The sequence below is a fragment of the Pseudopodoces humilis genome, chromosome 5, assembly GCF_049639895.1.
Source record: "Pseudopodoces humilis isolate 2021_Gansu_Grassland_sample_001 chromosome 5, ASM4963989v1, whole genome shotgun sequence".
NCBI classification, from domain to species: Eukaryota; Metazoa; Chordata; class Aves; order Passeriformes; family Paridae; genus Pseudopodoces; species Pseudopodoces humilis.
In genome coordinates, this window is record NC_142204.1 from 47,878,229 (window position 1) to 47,895,387 (window position 17,159).

The following is a 17,159-nucleotide window of genomic DNA, read 5'->3' on the forward strand; positions in this document are numbered from 1 at the left end:
TGAAATGTGCCTTTAGTCATTATGTTGTAAGAAGCATATTGATTAAAAAAAGAAATTCCAGTCAAGACTCTTAAATAGATTTGGATGTTTATATGAAAATAAAAATTTGAAATTTCCTACTCAAAACATATTGTGTACAATAAAAATATCAACTGTCATCCTTAGAAGATTTTGTCATAAAATACAGTGTTATAGGCATGCTCAGCAATGAGAAAACCTTTTGAGCTGTTTTTGTAACAAAGAATATATAGGGAGCTGAGTAAAACAGTTGTGATACAGACTCACAGTGACATTGCAGGATTAATAACTGTAGACTGAAGTTCCGTCCCTTCTGAAATTGTGTGTGTGAGAGACAATTGTTTGTGTGCTTGAAACTGGAAGGTTTTATTTATTTATTTATTTCACTTTCTTTTCTTTTCTGCTTTTCATACAGAAAATAAAAAAAGACCCTTTGGACTTGAAGCAAAGACCCCAAGCAGCATTCTGATTTGCCTCACTCAAAGTCCCTACTGTATTTATTTTCCTGAAGCTTTTTTCTTTCCTTTCTTTTTTTTTAATTTACACTTATAAAACTATATTGCTTGAAGTCACTATCCAGCCAAAATACCTGTGAAATGCTTACCTGCCTCAAGTACCTATGTTCCCTTGCTCCTCTGTTCATTTCTTCCCAGGTTTTTTATTGTAGTGTTATACTTGCCCCTCCTACAATCTTTTCTATATTTCTAGAAATACATTGTCTTAAAGGATCGGATCAACCTTGATTATTATGCAATTATGTGGAGACTCAGTATGAGACAGTGGCTGACTTGTGTGCCAATTTTCATGTGGAATACTGACTCTTTCGCAGAAAAATAAGATGCCATCAGGAAGTCACACTCTGAAAGAGTCATGAAATAACTCATCTAGGACTCTTGTCAGTCTTGATACTGTGTGAATTGACTCCTGATAGCTAAAAAAACGTAGATTGAACCTTTGTGTGGTTAAAAAGGAGCTCAGATTAATAAGTGGTGTGTGAGACAGTCTGTCTGCCATATAGGTGTAGTTAAAGGTGAATATATGGGCAGATGAGTTAGCACCTTCTGGGGTTGAAGGTTTATACAGACATAGCTTTAAAATATAGGTTAACAGGGCGGGTGTTACAGGGCCAGGAAAGATTTAATCCTGAAAAAGGCATCAGACAAGGAGAAACTCTTCTGGATTGGAAAACTTTAGATTGCTCTTCCACAAATACTGTCTGATTAGCTACAAGCAAGACCAAACATCACACCAGTGTTTTGAGGTGGGAGTATAATTACATTTGGATGCATACCCACAGTGTGGATGGTTTTATCAGATTTGGGGTTTTTTTTTGCACAGTGTTTTTTTCTGGAAATCATAGAATCCTAGAGTGGCATGTAACTCTGTCATCTATAATATTAGGGAGTAATTACCCCTATCTTTTTTTATTCTGTTTTTCAAGTCTTAAAATATGACCTAGTAATTACTCAGAATAAGTATCACCAAAAAGTCTGTTTAGTCAACATTTTATTTTTTTTTTCTTTTTAGAAATGTTTATAGTTAGTTTTTATGTATGTATTGATACATTTACATCATTAGTCTTTCTCTTTAGCTCTGTTTTTCCCATCAAAAAAGCCATACTGACTTTTCCATCCTCACTTTTCTTTCTTCTGTTTCAATAGAAACTGTCATTTAGATGAAAAATGATCTGTGCCATCAGTTTTCAGTTGTGTGTTTTTCTGTCTTCAGTAAACTCAACTACCTTTTCCTGTTGATTTTTTTAGTTTCTGCAGTATCTTTTTTTGCCATATTTCCAAAGATTTCTGATTTTATCAGTCTTCAAGATGCTTTAAAATAGTGATACGTAATTTTGCCACATTCCTTTATTCCTTTATTCCTAAGAAGAGCAGCCATGTTGACAATAGGCCCTACTACCCCATGTGTATTTTGTGGGCTATGTCTTGTCTTGTTTCCCTGTAAAGCTTCAAAAGTAATTTTAAATAATTGAAATTCAATTTGAAGTTTTTACAAGTTATTGCAATATCTTTTCTCTAGCTCTTTGTAGCTATATATGTTCTCTATATAGTAATTTTAAATTAAATATCTTGGATTTGAAGAAGATCCGAATCTAAGATACTTAAGCACACCTGTGTGTTGTGTATTTAAAACTGATCTAAAAATCTCCATAATTCTGACTAAAGTTACATGTCAGGGCATGCAGTGTGCCACCATGAGGTTAAGCTGAGAGTGATCAGAAGTGATTAATGTGTCAAGGGAAGCAAGCATTTTTGAAGAGTTGTGTAAAGCTGTAAATATTTTGTTTTGTTCTTTACCAGATATTATTTGGAAAGCTGACATCTGCGTTTTAAACGTGTTTGGTTAGAGTCTAGCGGTATGTCACGTCCTGGTTAACTGAACCAGCTCCATCAGGATGTGTTGCAGGTATGTAAAGATTAAGACTGGAGATTTAACCCAAAATTTTACAGGAGGCATTTTGAGTCAGGTACTGTTTCAAGTTAAGCTGAAGAAGCATTGCTGCATACCCAAACACACTTTGTTTTATACCAGATACGAGTTTTTAGTGCGAATGAAAAACACAGTTTAACTGTTTTGATGCTAAATAACAGGAAATCTGTTTAATTAGCTGAGTTATCAGATGTGTGTGGAAGAGCTGTATTTTTAATATTTCTGCTTTTATGGGGATGTTTGACAGGGAGGACATACACTGAGGGGGATGCTGGAATATTGCAGCAGTGTGTCAGTGCAGGACTACTAAACAAAATCAGCAATCAGATGAGGAAGGTGGGTGTTTGTGACTGCTGGGCATACTGTGCACAAACACAGGCAGTGTAAATTCTACTTTTTCATCCTTTCTTCTGCTCTGCCTTTGCCACTTGTTGGAAAGTCTGAAAGTGGCATTGATAGAGTGTTCACTAGAATAAAATTTGTTTTACCATGTGCAGTTCTGGGGCGCACCTATGAGCAGCATTGCTGATGATGCGTTGTGATGGCCTAGCAGAGAATAAAACAGAAGTTCATACTATCAGAGATAATAAGCAGATGGTTTTCTGTGCTGGAAGCAGTAAACACATTGTTTGTTACGTGAAGATCATTTTCTGTGGGTTTTTTTTTTTTTTTTTTTAATAAAGATGCCACAGGACAGAAACATAAAGATCAAAAGTCTCATATTAGCAGAGATGTGAAGGAAGTATTTTATTGCCTTCACAACTTTTTAAAAGAAAACAAACTTCAGTAGTTTTCATTACCAAGTGTCTATTTACAAGGAAAAACTGTATTTCATAGCCTTGTTCTGGATATCTACACCAGCAGTCTGGTATACTTAAAATCTGTCAGTAGTCCCTGGAGAGAGATGGGATCCTTCAGCAAGATAGCTGTAGGGTTCTGTGGTCATTCTCTTCAGTCCTTCTAGAAACATCTATTTCTTTCCCTTCTCTGACTGTCTAGAGGCTTCTGTTGCTTAACGTCATTTGGATATATAAATTGGTCTGAAATGGTTCTAGATCCATTGCAGGGGCCTGAAGATGACAGTGACAGGGATTCAACGCAAGATTAGTAGAGCCTCTAGAGCAGCTTCTAGTCAGATATCATTTTAAACTGGACTGATGATCCTAGTCCATGCTGAGCAATATTCAGGAATATAGCTGCTGCTGCTTTGAATATCTTGAAAAGATTTGGAAAAGAGCTTTTATATTGTGATTTCAGAGTTATTTTAGCTATGCTGGGACTATTGCTTGAGAATGAACACTTGGCATTTTTTGTAACCTTGGCCAACAAAATGTTTATTTTATTTAGAGTTTTGAGGCAGAAATTTTCCATAAAATACAGAGCAGTTCTTCCTGGCTGCACTTGGAAGGCAGCAGGAAACAATGTGTGGAACTAAACCTCTATCCCCCATGCCCCAGGACACAGAGACCTTATTGCAGTATTTTTATCAGACACTCGGTCTTACTTAAATAAAAGAATTTCAGACGTGTCAACCAATAATTTCTATTTAAATTTTGTATTGATTCCAAAAAAAGATAGCACATACATCCATAAATATTCTTCTGAGCAGTACCTTGGCAGTGTTGAAGAGTGGAAGAGTGAAAGTAATTGTTACTGAAAAAGAGGCTCTCTATACTGAAAGCCTAAACAGTTTTCCAGGTTTTGGTGGTAGGTTAGCTTTTTTTTTTTTTTTTTTTTTTTTCATCATAATTAATATTATTAGTGTGTAAATGGGCACCAAATCTAATACTCTGCTGAGACTGAACCCTTGTGTCTTATGTATTTTGGCCTTTGGTAGTACTTGTGCTGCTTATTACATTTACAAGGTAAGGACCAAAGCAAGGGTAATGTAATTACCACTGTTTCAATAGCACTAGCGAGTAATGGAGTGATTCTAGAACCTGACTTTTCAGTGTAATTTACATAAATTTTGAATTGCTATCAAAATTTTGACATACTGATAGACAATGTTAGTGTTTATGAACTGTGGATATATAATTATGGCAAATGGAAGACTTCAGTTTGGCTGTCTTTATTGAAATATGTAAAATGTTAAATAACATTAGGTGATCACCAGAATTCTTAAAAAAAGCTTTAAAATGATAACAGAATTTCTTTTCATTTCATGTCAATAGGGGGTCTTGGTGTAAGGTCCAGCATAATTCTCGGAGCAGAACTACTTTCCAGGCCATGGCACCATTAATTGCCCTGCTTCCAACACCCTTCTGTATTTTTTTGTTCATTACAGTGCTCCAATATGGTTTATTGCCCTTTTCCTAACTATATTCTATATTGTTCTCGATATTGTGCAGCTGTATCTCAGTATTTATACAATATCCCTTCTATTTTCATATCCTGCATGCTCATACTGTACAATAAGGAGATAATTGAACTCATGTTGCACCACGTTTTATGTGCAGCTTTTTCTAAATGCTTTGTGTGCCTCTTCTGTTGAGATAAGTCTCAATTTTCTTCCTCCCTAATGACTACATTGAGGATTTGCTAAGAGTGCAGTGACAATGCATGTGAAAGAGCTCTCAGTAACTGACTGATGACACTTCAGCAGCTAATTGCTCATATAATTTCACTTCATGGAATGGTTCATACACCTGTTTTGCTTAGTATGTTACTTTTGAAATCTATGTGGTGAGTGAAGCCTTGCCAAAATGTATGAGATATATTCCAAACTCCACAAACATAATTGGAATTTCTGAGAATCTGCTCTGAATTATTCCTTTTTCTTCCACTGAAAACTCTACCAATAGGAGATATTACTGACAGAATATGTTTGTGAATTTTTTAAAGTTTTTACATTATTTTGTTTAATTTGTCATTCTGAAAGGTAGTTTTTGCTTTCAGTAAAAATGACAGACAAAATTGCTTTCTAAAAAATTCATCTGATTATTGTGAAATTCTACAGAATTAAGAAATATGTTGAGTTCAGTTTTTGAAAAGAAGCTAAGAGCCACTGGGGTAAGTAACTTCATGAGAGAGGAAATGAAAGGACAAGTCAAAAAATGGTCACTCTAGTGGCTTTCACAGCTTGTGCAGAGTGATAGTCCCAGAAAAAAAGCACATCACAAAAAAAGATAAAGAGGGAAACTTAAAGCTGTTGTAATTAAAGTTGCTGCTTGAAGCTGATTTGGAAAACCTGAGTTTTGATGCCTATGCTAATGATGCATCAAAATGCCTAAACAAATGTTGCATGAAACATTCAGTGAAACAGCTTGGTTTTTGAGCAAAGTAAAGATTCTACCAGTTTCTGTATCAATGTATCATGTAATTGCCAGGAATTCATCTGGCTTCTTCCTGGATGTTCTGTTAGTTCTTTCCATGTCAGTCCTCTCCTTCCTCCACCACAGTATCTTGCAGATTTTGAAGTTTCTCATTTTACTCCCTAGTACAGGCAGAACAGTAGGTGTCCTGTAAGAGTTGATGTGGACAGATAGAGATGATGTTAATGGTAACTTGAAACCTGTAATTCTTTCCAAACCGTTGAAAATTTGAGCTCTTTCAAAAATTGAAAGGAGTTTGTTCTGGCACAAAAACTGTGAAGGAAGAAAACTGAAGTTTAGGAAGTGTCCAACCAATATGCTTTTCAGGAGTCCCATTGCCAAATTCTTCAGGAACTCTCCTGTGTCCAGATGAGGAGGCTGTTTTGTAATGGACCAAAGGAGATGTGTTCATGTTACTGTATTTATTGAAGCTGATATGAGACTTAGACTGTAGCAGAGATTTAAGTGAGTTAAAATAGATGAGCTATGTTTGTGTCTCTCTCCCCTGTCACTTCCCTTCTTCCTCTCAGCTCTCCCTCCGGTCCTTCCTTCCCTCTCTTTTTTGACAGCATAGAAGGACCATATTGGGGTAAGAATGTTAGAAGTCCTTTTGACATTTCTAGATAGTCTAATCTAATAGATTTTTTTTGCAACATCCCCAGTAAAATTACTGAATTCCATCGAGTTCTTGAGTATCTCAATACTCTCTGTAGTGAAAAAACAAAGTCTGCTGTCTTACCAGTGAAATCACTACAAAAATTAGCGGGATCTTTTCCTTTCTTATGTGCTACAGTTGTATTTCCTGCTGGGAAAATAGGTTGTGCTTTCCTTCTTGTCCAGTATTCTCTTTAAGTGACATATGACTGACTGTATGTAGCAATTTTTTTCACAGATGTAATTCCTTATTTTGTGTTGCATCTTCTTTGAGGACTCAGAGTAAATAATAGGTTTAGTAGAATATGCAGTATACTTTAATAATGCATATTTTCCCTTTTCAGTATGGAATGGAGAACAATTAATGAAGAATAAAATATCTTTGGATATGAAACTTGTTATCAAACAATGTTGTATTATTTGTCCTCATTCTAATTGTATTACATTATCTATCCTTTCTGTATATGTGCAAATATTCAGAATGAATTTGCGTGCTTTTCTGTGTTGGCTTCAGAACTTAGTATGGAAGGGTTCTCTTGATCCATTAAGGTAATTTTTTACTACCATCATAATAGTAGTAAATTTTCTTGCAATTCCTTAAAATAAATATTTAAAATCATAGCTGGATTTAGTTTACCCTATTTTTATTGCCAGAAGTTCTGTGGCAGTTTGCATGAACCTGTGAGGAAGAAGTACATCCTGAGCCTTGACGCTGATTTCTCTGAAGTCAAGAACAGTCATAATTGGAAGTACGTTGTAATTTTTAGATTGATAAATGTTATTTTCCTTCAGAGTATGAGAAATTTTATACTAGATTCCTTTCAAATACGGATTTAGGAAATTCTGGTGTGATTGCCAGCTTTAAATGTAAAGGCATTCGTCTTCCAGCAGCTTGTCCTCTGGTCTTCACATGGGGCATACATGTTTTTTGTGTGTATGGCTTAATGTTAGTCCTTAATGTCTTTGAGATTGTATGAGTAAAACTAAGAAGGATTTATCCAACAGTTATATTCAGCTTAATCTGATCATGTTAAAAATAAGTATTTCTGCTTTTTGAACAGTTTCATTTTTATAGAGTTAAAACTTAATATAACACATTACTTTTTAAATGTTCTTACTGATCCCATTATTCTTTCTGTGCATTTTACAAATAGGATGTGATGTTTTGAGTATGCTTCAGGCTTCAGTAGTTTGTATAATGTTCTATTTTCTGCAGCAAAAGCATGTCAAGGTGATCTCTGTGGGTGGTTAATATTTTCTGGAGTTTATTCTTCAGCCATGAAAATATGCAAAACTGAAGAGCTTGGTGGTATGTCATATATTCAGGTATAATATATATATATATATTTCAATTTTATCATCATTAAAAATAACAGATTAAGTGTAGTAGGAAATGCTGTTTGTTCATGGATGAATGCAGCATTTGTCACTCACGACTTGTGTTTGTGGTTATGTGGGTGAGCATTCTTGCAATAGCTTAAATTGTGTGGTAAGAGTGTTGTATAAATGGAATATTTGAAAACTTAATGCTCAAGAGCATAGGAAATCATAGAATATGGGGAGAAATGTAAAAATTACAGAATGTTTGCATTTTAGCAGAAATACTCTTGGTTTGTTTGACAGGCTTTAGTTGTTCTTTTCTGTGTTTTCAAATATAAGCACTTTTTAAAACAATATAGAAAGCAACAGTAAAAACTATAAAATAAATGCATAAATATTACAGCAATATTTCAATAGGGAAGAATTATTCTAAGTCTAAGATTTTTAAAGAGCTGAAACTGGCAAAAGTTGAATGTAAGTACTCTCACTATGCTTTAAGTATTGTTACAGTAGTAACAGGAGAAATTGGAAGGGAAAATGCCAAATATATCCATACAAATAAAATGCATTTGATTTATAAAAAAGAGATGTTGAAAAAGCTACTGAGGATTTCAATTAAATACATACTTTTTTTTTCTTTCAAGACTAAAGCAAACATACATGGAAATCAACTCTTACTAAGAAATAATGACATGCATTCTGATTGCTGGCTGATACCATGTTTTATCATTGCTTCTGTCTTTCTTCTGTTTTTCTTTCCTTTAGCCTCTCTCTCTGGGAAATGGTGTTTCTGCTGTGTGTATAGCATATAGGAAAAGTGTGTCTTTAGTTTTAAATGGGAACTCTCTCAGATAGGCCTTACTAAAGTTATCTTCTCTGATACAATGTAATGACCCAAAATGTATCTGCAGCGGTCCTCTTTTCATACTTCCCTTGCCATTCCTGGTAGTTTGATTTTCCTCATTAAAAGGCTTCAAAAACACACTTGGAGTGATTCTAAACTCAGGGTCATGGTAGTTGATGAGAAATTTGTTCTTTGGAGCTTGAGCAATGTATAGAATCTGTGATTCACTTTAGTGCACACCTCAGGGCATCACAAGGAATACCATACTGATATTCTCCAGCAAGAAGCAAAGCAAAGCAAGATCTTTACTTTGCCAAAAGAGTTAATTGGGCTCAAAGATAGCTGCAAATACATCAGAACTAGAGACTGTATCAATGTTCAGCTTTCTGGTGCTTATCTCTGAGAAAGTGTTCTTTGTAAGGACACAGTTCTCAGAGCCAGAAAGAGGAAGCTGAGGACAATGTCCAGGGTGTTGCCTTTCTTTTTGGGAGGGATCATTCTCTGCACAACCCTTTCACTTCTCAAGGCAGCAGGACAACTACTGCTACAACTGTTAAGATACATCTTGTATCTTAAAAGAGGTTAGTATTCATTGTTCTTTTCTCATTCCTTCTTCATACCATAGGTAGAATGGGAAATTTGCTGTCATCCTACCTACCCAGCAGTTCTAGTGATACAGTTCTAGGAAGAGGTGGGTGAAGTGTTTGTAGTCTTGTGTTGCTAATCCCATAATGACAATACTAGTCCTGGGTCCTTACACATATTTACCTGTCATAGAACCATAGCTCTTACTGCTGCTCTTTGGTCTACAGTGGGGAAAAGTTGTCGTAAGAATATTGAGAGTGCTACAGGTGTCCACAAAATAAATGTCTTTGTGTAAAACAGCAAAAGATGTTGGTGTTACAGCAAATGTTGCAGTTGGGCTGTGTTCTTAAGGTGAAGCCAGGTGATCTGTGCCTGATGGGAGGCAGCAGCCACTTGACTCACCGTGTTTCAAATGGTTAGTTGATCTTTCTCTGTTCTGTTATTGAAGTTTATAAATGTATTTTAAAAAAAGAAGAAAAGTTTTGCTTTCATTAGGAATTTGATCATACCATCAAATTTGAATTACTTCATGCATCTGGTGTGCTGGTGTTGTCATATTTTGTTAGCCATGTTGATAATTTTTATAGTTAGCTGTTTCATTTTTGTGAGAAGATTGCAGATATCTGATGCTGCTGAGAGGGGCCCTATCCTGCCCTCTCTGATAGGGGTGAATCTCTGCTGCTCCCCCAATCCCATCTACATGTCATGGAAGCAAAGGTTTCATTGAAGACTCATCCTGAGTTCCTGTTTATGGTTATGCACTGCCCAGAAGGCACTTGTAGATTTACTTTGGTAGAAAACATGTCTTCAAAAATTCTAATTACACTAGATTAGTTGCTTCTCTTTGTTTTACAGCAACTGTAGTATTTCTTCTAAGTCACAGTAGGTTGGTTTGTTATATCATCTCCATATATCTTTCAGTTGCCTCCTGTTCAGAGAGACTAGACATGGTTCCATAACACATCTGTTGATGACGGGTATTTCAGTGAACAACAAAATATTTCTGTCATGAACAGCATGATGGCAGCTGCAGATTTTTGTCAGTATATTATTTGATTGCTTTTCTAATTGCAGAATTGCAGTGGCAGTTAGAAATGGAAAAACGTTATGAATCATAAGAGCAAAACTTATCTCAGAAATTCCTCTGTGCAAAGATTTCTGACTTGTGTGTTCGTAAAATTTGTAAAAACCCTAAACAATTTGGGTGTATAAACATACTTTGGAATTCAGTAAATGTGATAATATGCTAAAGTTTCTGATCTGTAAATGGCAGTGACTAGCCCATTAGCCATATTTGCCATCCAAGGTTTTTATGCAACTCGCAGCTGGTGGGTATATACATTCCATCTAAGCAGTGATGATAAATTAAGGTGGAGAAATATGAAAAAAAAAAAAATATATATATTCCACTTGGATGAATCTTTTTTAAGGAAGGGTGTTAAAAAATTGCTTATACCTAACATCTGTGGAAATTTTGGAATTGATGACTTAGCTGTTAAATGAAACAGCAGTACTGTACTTTCTCTTCCACCAAAATTAGTCAAACAATTCAAGTCATCTGTTGCTTTATTTTCTTCACATATAACATAGAGGTGTAGAAAACTAAACTTAAACTTGTCTTGGAATTAACACTTAATACCAACCAAAATCCCTCAATGTTACATTCTGACAAATGTAACATTCAGAAAGAGAAGAAGAAGAATTAGGCATTGGAATTTGGTCAGAGTTTGTTGACTTCAGCAATGAAAGAGGTGAAAATATCTTGCAAATATATATATATATATATATATATATTTTGCTGTGTGTCAGTGAACTCTGTTTCAATACCTGTCTGGCCCATGAAAAAATAAAGTTGGAATTATCAGAAAAATTTGTGTGTTTGCTTTTCAATTAGTATTAATTAGTAGTAGCATGTATTTTCTATTAAGTTTTTGGGCTAAAGTTTTAATAAATCACATGGAGAGTTTGGCAGCAGGAAAGTGGTTTATAAATTCATGCTTAAAGTAAGTGGATGAGATGCAAAAAGAGAAAGGGTAAGTAAGAAATTCTTTGCCTAAGCATTAGGAAAGCTTCCAAATAAAGGATTTACATGAACAGATTTACATGTTGCTATAATTGCCCACTACTGAAGCCAGGCAAAACTAATGTAAAACCTGCTGATGGTAGCCCAGTAGCTTTATACTTGACAGGGTGGGCTTTATTATGTGTCCTGCGAATCTGAGATAACCTGAGAGGTCATCTGTCAGATATGACACAGGAGACCTGCACCCTTTTGAAGGGACAGCTGGAGACCAGATGGGATTACCTTGGACACTCTGTGGGCAGCTCAGTAGGGTCTGACATGTTTGAGAAGTTACCAAGGGAGAGATATTTTTTTTGCTTTTTGCAGTGTAAGATTCCTACAAAGTACTTTGAATAAACGAGGGGCCAGATATTGTTTGTTTGTCTCAGGCAAAGAGTTTTATTACAATCAGTAGAGTCCACAGAACGCTGAGTCAGGGAAGGTGAAAGAATCCCAGTTTTATACTTATTTCTCCTTATAACATATCTACCAAAAAATGTGCAGTTAAGATGGAGTCATAGATATGAGAGCATTGAATGAATTCCAGCTGTGGAATCCATAAATAAGGGAATTTCAAAAGTGCTCAGTTCTGGTTTTAAATCTGTTCTGCTGAAATCAATGGGAATTTTGCTCTTGAAGAGTAGCCTAGTTACATCAGTCCTGAGCTACCCTGAATTTTTTTTCCATGTAGTCACATTTATGAAAGGACCTCTTACAGTACAGTGTTTAATGGTAACATCACATGAAATTAAATTTATTTTTTGTATTTCACAGAAAAGTTTCAGTTGCTTTAAATCAAGGACAGTTTAAATTTCCCACAGGCAATACACAAGACAAGGCCTTTCTAAGACTGCTGGCAGGCAGTTTTCAAAAGGGTCTTTTTTGATATACAGTTCCGGGCAGCAGGATCATTTTTAAATAAATGCTTCTTGACATCAGTAATCCATGATTTTTATATCTTTTATTTTACGTTTGACACCAACATATTGGTGCTTGTTTTCACACACATTTTAACAATTCCACTGTTTTATTCTTTCATTATTCCCATTGATTTTTTTGTCATCTTCTTCATCTGTCTTTCGTTAGTTTTTCCTCTCCTGCTTTCACTACTTAACTCTTCAGCTGCTTGTGTTTATCCTGTTAATCTATGCACAGGACTCAGGAAAAGGGGGGCAGGTGGAAAAGCTACTGCTGGGTAACATCTGAAGTGCATCTGCTGTGGTGTGACAGATCATCTGAGGCCATTAAATATCAGCTTACTTGATCTTTTTAATTTACTGGAATTATACGTTTTTCCTTGTGTTTACGTGTCACATGTGCAGCCAGGGCTCTTCCAATGTAGTTAAAATTTACAACCCACAACACCCAGAAGTGACACACTTGTCTGCCAGTTCTTTTACTTTTCTTCTTTTCCCCTTCCACCAGCACATATCCTGGATTTCACAGCTTGCTCCTACTGTCCTCTTGCTTTTGGCACTTGACTTCTGTTACCATTTATCACGTTTTCCTTTCAGTTTGAACAGATATATTTCCCATTTTATTTGTTAAATTTGCTTGTGAAACAAGAAATGTCTGTTTCCTTTGTTAAATGGAAACTGCATGTATCAATTGCTGTTTGTTGCAATGGGATTAAGATAAATTCTGTGTAATATAGTCTTTTTTGGAGAAAAGTTTTAGTCATTGTGGCAACATTTGTGTTCCTTACAGAAACAAGCCATGAGCATGTAATTTCTGACCTGTTTGATTTAGAAGTTTTAAAAACCTTTTTCTTGGGCTGCTGTTATGTACGTTTCAGCAATGTAGAAAAGACTTTTGAGGCATGATCTATCTCATATATATATATATATCATATATATCTCATTGGAAAATTTTACATTAAATTGCTGCTTTCTTAATTTCACAGTTTTAGGGCTATCAGTTTTCAGAATAAATGCAGTAAGTTTTCACAATGTTGTAGTACATGAACATCCTTCAAAGTATTAGCAAAATGTCCAGTGCTGAGATTCTGTGGGGTCAGTAGGTCAGTGTTGGGGGCTGGCTATGGCCAGCTGCTTTCTTGCTTCCCTCCTCAACAGGACAGGAGGGAGAAAATAGGAAAATAGAAAATAGCAGAAGTTCAGGGGTTATAATTAAGACATAGGAAATCGCTTACTGTTACAGGCTAAACAGGTCTGACCTGGGAAAAACTGATCCAATTTATTTCCAATTAAAATATATTTTGGTAGTCAGAAATAATGAAAGCATCACTTTCTTCAGGCAGCACCAGGTCATCTTCCTGCTCACTGACCTTCACTGGTATTCTCAAGCTGTTTCTCACACTTTCCCCGTACCAATCCTCTGCCTGTGTGGTGGTTTTGCACTTTCCTAAACCTCTTCTATCTGAGGCACCACTCTGCAGTGGGTGGCTTGGAGAGGCTGGGAGCAGCCATGTCTGACAGAAATTTCCATAGGATACTATAAAGACAATTGTCGTAAATTAAAATTCGTTGGCTGTGCATTAGCCAAAGCAATTGACATTCCTGGCAAAAAAAAATCACATGGTATCTTTTTGAAGTAAAATTCTGCTAGGACTCTCTTACCCTATGCATTTCAGTCATCCCTCTTTAAAAGAATATATATGTTAATATTTTGGAAAGCAAAACTACATAGTTCAGCTTATCAATATTTTACTGTATTTATTTTATATTGAGTTTGTACGCCTGAAGCTGTTTGTAAGAGGGTCATTTTATTAATGTGAAATTGATGGGTTGAAAAAAGTCACAAGATAAGCATAAAAGTAATAAATATCCAAGATAATTTACTGCTTTTAAAATATAAAAGCTATCTACATTCCCATTATGTTTTGATTTGTATGTGTCAGATTGATGTTTTATGTTTCATGAGCAATCTGTACATCATACAGTGCAGGAGGTTGTTACAAGAATTTTGTCATTTGTTATGAAAGCTAATGCAGAAATGAGAACTAGTATAAATGTCTAAATTAACCTGAACCATTAATTTGTTAGAAGACGGGTGGATTTTTTCAATCTGTTGAAGGGATTGAACTCATTCATAGATCCTTCATAGACTTTTAGAATGGTTTGGGTTGGAAGGGACCTTGAAGATCCTCTAGTTCCAGCCTCCTGCCATAGACAGGGACACCTATCACTAGACCAAGTTGCTTAAAGCACCTTCAAACCTGGCTTTAAATATTTCCTGGGACAGGACAGCCACAAAGTCTCCGGGCAACCTGATCCAGTATCTCACCCCTCTTGCAGTTAATTTCTTCCATATATGTAGTGTAAATCTACCTTGTTTCAGTTTCAAGCCATTACCTCTTGACCTATCACTTTATACTCTTGTAAAAAGTCCCACTTCAGCTTTGCTTCTTTATGAACAAACACACTTTATTATCTTAGGAAAATGAAATATTTGATCCCTCTTTCTTTGGATTTTACCATTTTGTTTAAATCACTAGGGTAAGGTGTTTTTCTTCTTTAACTACAAAAGGTAGTTAAAAAATATTTAGAGTGGGTTAACTTACAGAATCGTACTGAGTACGAAGAGTTGTATTCAAGTTCTGCAGGTATGGGAGGCAGTTTCCAAAAGTTGCAGGCAACATTTGGATTCTGCATACATTGTATTTTCAAAAACTGAACTCAAATTTCATAGGATCACATGATAGATATGATAGATAGAAACATGATAATGTTTGGAAGAGATCTTTAAGATTGTCCAGTCCAACTACCATCCAGCACTACCACTGTAACCCCTTAACTGCTAAACCACATCCCCCAGTGCCAGACCCAAATGTCTCTCCAGGTACAATGAGTCAAGCACCTCCCTGTGCGACTTACTCCAATGCCTGACCATCCTGACAGCTGCTGGGAAGGAGGCTGTGGCCAGGTGGGGTCAGCCTCTTTTCCCAGGCAGCCAGTGACAGAATGAGAGGAAATTGCCTCAAGCTGCACCAGGGGAGTTTCAGGAGGAATATTTTCATGGAAAAGATGTCCAAGATTTTTAATGAGCTGTCTAGGGAAGTGATGGAGTCACCATCCCTGGAGGTGGCCAGGAAATGACTGGACATAGCACTCAGTGCTATGGTTTTGTTGGCACGGTGGTTTAGTTGGCACAGTAGTGCTTGGACAAAAGTTGGACTTGGCGATCTTGGAGATCTTTTCTAACCTTAATAATGATTCTATGATAAATAATGAGTCTATGATATCCTTCTGGGAAATACTGCAAACTGTCATTTATTCTTATTCCTAATATTCTCTCTTTTAAATTTCTAAATTTTTAGCATTACAGAGACTCCCTTTTATTTGGGTAAGAGAGCTTGTAAAATGATTTTTGGAAATCCGTGACTTGTAAGTGCATGTCAATTGTCTGTGTACTCAGCAACTTCTCAAAAAAACTGAGATAATCCAAAGTGTGTCTTCCATTTTCATACTGGTATGTTGACTCCTAAACAACATGCCATTTATATTGACATACACAAAAACTTTATTGTAGCCTGTAGGAAGCTGCCTAGTGTGTTCTTCATGTGTACTGATCTGTAGCTTTCTGCACCATCCCTAGATTTTTTAGGATTGGTTTTGTATTTGCCACCTTCCTTTGATTTTGAGACACTTTGAAGCAGGGATTTTTCTATTGTAAGTTCAGGTGTTTCATACTCAAGTTCATACTTGAGTTTTTGATGAGATACATTCCAGTCTCATAATCTGTTAGAGCTCAGTTTGTATTTTTTTCTCATGTTCTCTAATGGTACTTCAGTTTAAGACAGAACCTCTCATGTATTTCTCTGAGGAGGATGTCTGGCCTAGTAACTTCTCCAGTCTCCTCTGGTGTGGGTAAAGCCCCATTTTATTAGTGGCCCCTGCTTTCTGCCAGCCTTAGCAGAAGCTGTCTGTGGGAGGCTCCTCCTGAAGCTCATTCTGGCCTCAGCCGTGGCCTGTCTCTGCTGAGGTGGAGATGTGCCGTGGCCTGGGGCTGCTCTTCTCCCTGGCCAAGGCCAGCAAGGTCCTGCTCTGACCATGGACCTCCACAACCTCTGGTTTCCAGCCCATAGGGAGCTGCTGGTCCCTGCAGGCCTCTGACCCTGGACTGTGTTTTATATTTAAGCCTCCCAAAGATTACAATCCTTTCTGTTTTCCTTACTTGGGCACAACTTGAAGCTTTTACAAGGATGCGTTTAACTTTCTAATAGCCTCCTTCATCCCATTTGGTCGTGACAGCTCTCTTCTCTGGATTTTCTGTCTTTTTTGATGAGTTGTATGCATTTCTTCTGAGCTTGCAAAAGGTGTGCCACCTGTAAAAATGTGACTTTTGTAGATGATTCTTTTTTCTTCCTTGTAACAAGCTTACTCATTTTTATTCAGTGACCCTCTTTGAAATGGTGGTAGAGTTTTTTTTTGGCTTTTGTTGCCCCTTCAAGGGCATAGATTCCAATCTACATCAAAGCAGTTATTGACTGTGGCTAGAAATTTATTTGAGTCATACCCTGATAATGTCATGCGCTTGTACAAGACAGGCAGAAATATCCAACAGCTCTAATATTTATCTGCTGTACTTACAGGGACATTTTTCAGTGTTATGAAGGTGTTCTGTTTCATAGATGTATCTAGGGGATGGTCCAGAGCATTTTGATACCCTATGTCTTTCTTGATGTCATCCACGTTGGCCATTGGTGACAGGGAGTCTCTAGGCTGTTTAACATGAATGGATTGTTAACTGCCAGATGGATCTGGGAACCACGAGCAGTCATTCTCTAACCAATGGGAAAAAACTAAAAGGAATCCGTGAGCTTGCCCAGTAATCTGAAGTGGTCCATATCAAAATACAGCATAGCTGAAGACCTGCTGTGCCTGGAGGGAGGACTGGCCTATGTGTAAGAATTTTCCCTCTGCAGACTGATGTAGCTCTGAGTAAGAAATCAAGA

The 17,159-nt window shown here is 36.5% G+C and overlaps 1 protein-coding gene across 7 annotated transcripts in view; it reads left to right on the forward strand.

Annotated features, from left to right (window-relative positions):
* FOXP2 (forkhead box P2) overlaps nucleotides 1-17,159 on the forward strand; it is a 400,421-nt gene that overhangs the window by 93,140 nt on the left and 290,122 nt on the right. Inside the window, exon 3 of one of the 7 annotated variants that reach the window (XM_088054802.1) lies at nucleotides 2,334-2,439. The exons of the other annotated variants lie outside the window; for them this stretch is intronic. The gene's annotated coding sequence lies outside the window, so the exon portion shown is untranslated. The remainder of the gene's footprint in view (nucleotides 1-2,333; nucleotides 2,440-17,159) is intronic. 7 annotated transcript variants of the gene reach the window in all.